The sequence below is a fragment of the Octopus sinensis genome, linkage group LG4, assembly GCF_006345805.1.
Source record: "Octopus sinensis linkage group LG4, ASM634580v1, whole genome shotgun sequence".
Classification (NCBI taxonomy): Eukaryota; Metazoa; Mollusca; class Cephalopoda; order Octopoda; family Octopodidae; genus Octopus; species Octopus sinensis.
In genome coordinates, this window is record NC_043000.1 from 92,970,092 (window position 1) to 92,973,456 (window position 3,365).

At 38.5% G+C, this 3,365-nt stretch overlaps 1 non-coding gene across 1 annotated transcript; it reads right to left on the minus strand.

The window, feature by feature from the left end:
• Positions 1–2,267: 2,267 nt before the first annotated feature.
• Positions 2,268–2,341, minus strand: Trnas-gcu. Its single transcript has one exon. It is a non-coding gene; the product is annotated as a tRNA-Ser (tRNA).
• Between the last annotated feature and the right edge of the window lie 1,024 nt (positions 2,342–3,365).

The window sequence follows — 3,365 nt, forward strand, 5'->3', positions numbered from 1 at the left end:
GCCTTTAGTAGAATGGATTATTATTATTAAGGCAGTGAGCTGGTAGGATCATTAGTACACCAGGTGAAATGCTTAATGGTATTTCATAATGGTATTTCACGTTCTGATTTCAAATTCTGCCAAGTTTGACTTTGCCTTTCATCCTTTCGGGGTCGATAAATTAAGTACCAGTGAAACACTGGGGTCGGTGTAATTGGCTAATCCCCTCCCCCAAAATGTCCTGCCTTGTGCCTTTAGAAGAAAGGATTATTATTATTATTATATTATTATTATTATTATTCGTAGTAGTAGTAGTAGTAGTGGTAGTAGTAGTAGCAGCAGCAGCAGTAGTAGTAGTAGTAGTAGTTGCCGTAGTGGTGGTGGTATTTGTTGTTGTTGTTGCTGCACTTCAGCTCTGATGAAACAAAATTCTTTATGCTCAAGAACATACCAACCTCAACCTTCCCAACTAGTATAAAGTTATCTGAAACTGTTTTACCCAATGTGTCCTTCTTTTTTCCTCAAGATAGTAAAAAAAAGATTTGGTTGCTATTTTTTGCAGGATTAATTGTTATTGCTTTTGTAGTTGTCAATGCTTTTCAGTCCCAGCAAACCTATGAGCAAATGCATTCCAGCTGTGACCATCATGTCTTTTATCTTTGTACACTGAGACATCATTATGCAATGCACCATAGGAGTGGCTGTGTGGTAAGTAGCTTGTTTATGAACCACATGGTTCTGGGTTTAGTCCCACTGCGTGGCACCTTGGGCAAGTGTCTTCTACTATAGCCTTGGACCGACCAAAGCCTTGTGAGTGGATTTGGTAGACGGAAACTGAAAGAAGCCTGTCGTATATGTATATATATATGTGTGTGTGTATGAGTGTGTGTATATGTTTGTGTGTCTGTGTTTGTCCCCACAACATCACTTGACAATCGATGCTGGTGTGTTTACGTCCCCCGTAACTTAGTGTTTCGGCAAAAGAGACCAATAGAATAATTACTACGCTTACAAAGTATAAGTCCTAGGATTGACTTGCTCGACTAAAGGCTGTGCTCCAGCATGGCCACAGTCAAATGACTGAAACAAGTAAAAGAGTATAGCAAGATTAGGATTTTAAAGATTAGGAAGCTAGGATTTAGGATTTGGAAGCTAGTGTGGATCTTATTGGTTTCATGTATCTGATCTGATATTTTTGAAAAGTTTTACACACATGGAATTTTTCACACTTGTTGGTGTTAGGAAAGGCACCCAGGTGTAAAAACAGTGCCAAGACAGGCACAGAAGTCTGATACAGGGTGCATAGTTCCTAGATCAGGAAGTCTCTCCAGGTTGAGCTGCTACTTGTCCACATCGAGAGGTTACAGTTCCAGTACTATGGACTTGTGATTAGAATGTCTTAGGAAAGAATTGCAAGATAGATTCTTCAAGCTATGCCAACTGGTAGAAGGCTATGGTATAGGCCAAAAATGAGACATTTGGATAATTACAGGCACAGGCATGGTTGTGTGGTAAGAAGATTCTTTCCCAACTACATGGTTCCAGTTTCAGACCCTTTGTACGGTAGCTTAGGCAAGTGTCTTCTACTATAGCCTCAGGCCAACCAAAGCTTTGTCTGTGGATTTAGTAGACAGAAACTGAAAGAAGCCCATTGTGTATGTGCAAGCTTATATATATATATATATATATACAGTAATATCGCAGTTCACCTATCTCAATTTATTATTTAAGCTTATGCTGATTCCTCCATGGTGTTGTTTTGCATTTATAATAAAATAGATATATACAAATTATAAAAATAACAATAAAATAATATACAGTTGAGTACTGTTTCTACTTCGTAGATTTTCACCTATTGCAGGGGGTCTTGGAATGTAACACCCATGATAGTCAAGGGATTACTGTTTACATAAATGTGTGTGTGTGTGTGTGTGTGATTGTGTGTGTGTGTGTGTGTGTGTGTGTGTGTGTGTGTGTATTTGTGTGTTTGTGTCTATGTTTGTCCTCCACCACCATCGCTTGACAACCAATGTTCGTGTGCTTATGTCCCCATAACTTAGCAATTCAGCAAAAAAAAAAACCAATATAATAGGTACTAAGCTTATAAAGAATAAGTCCTGAGGTTGATTTGTCTAACTAAAATTTCTCTTCAATTTGGTGCTCCAGCATGGTCACAGTCAGATGACTGAAACAAGCAAAAGAAAAATAAAATTAATTTTCTTTTCTTTTTCTGTAGTTTCAGCTCAGAGCTGCGGCCATACTGATGCACTGCCGTTAAAAGTGACGATCGACAAGGATGAGATTCGAACTCAACCCCCAATAGATTAGCAGTCCATCGCCTTAACCACTTGGCCACCTCGTCAACAAAATTTTTCTTCAGTATTTATATCTGTAAAAAAAAATTGGTTGCAACAAATTTGTTTCTCTGCTGGAAGACTTGACAATGGCACTCTTCCATTAACAATCATAGCTGTGTATTTGTAGTTGAGTTAAAGAACTAATGATTGTCCATTTCTGTAGAGAAGAGTTGCTGTGACTTTAGGTATAGAGTGGTTGAGCACAGTGCCAAACATTAGTTCCTTTGTTGTGTTATATTTTCATTCATTGAATATTTTTTCTCATTGCTGTTGTGTGATTAAGAAGTTTGCTTCAAAATACAATGGTTTTTGGTTAATTCCCACTCAGTTGCCACTTGCTCAAGTGTCTTTTACTATAGCACTGGGCTGAGAAAACCCCTTGTGAGTGGATTTGGTAAATGGAAACTGAGAGCAGTCCATCATCTATTAGTGTACTTATAAACACACATATAGGCATAGCTGTGTGGTAAGAGATTGGCTTCCTAATCACATGTTTCCAGGTTCAGTCTCTCTGCATGGTACCTTGGGTATGTGTCTTGTACTATAACTACAAGCTGACCAAAGCCCTATGAGTGGATCTGACAGAAGCCGAAAGAAGCCCATTGTATATCTGTGTGTGAGTGTTGTGTGTGTGTGTGTGTGTGTGTGTGTTTGTGTCTGTATTTGTCCTCTACCACTACTTGACAACTGGTGTTGGTTTGTTTACATCCATGTAACTTAGAGACTCAACAAAAGAAACAAATAGTATAAGTAGTAAGCTTTAACAAGAAAAGTACAGGGGTCAACTCATTCAACTAAAAATTATTTAAGGTGATGCCCCAGTATGGCCATAGTCTAATGACTGAAACAAGTAAGATATATATATATATATATATATATAACACACTGGAATGAATGGTATCGACCAAACCTCTGCACTGAGCACTCCGCAGACACAGGTACCCTTAACAGAATGTAACAAGGCTGGCCCTTTGAAAGACTAGTACCATACATTTTTGCCAGCTGAGTGGACTGGAGCAACATGAAACA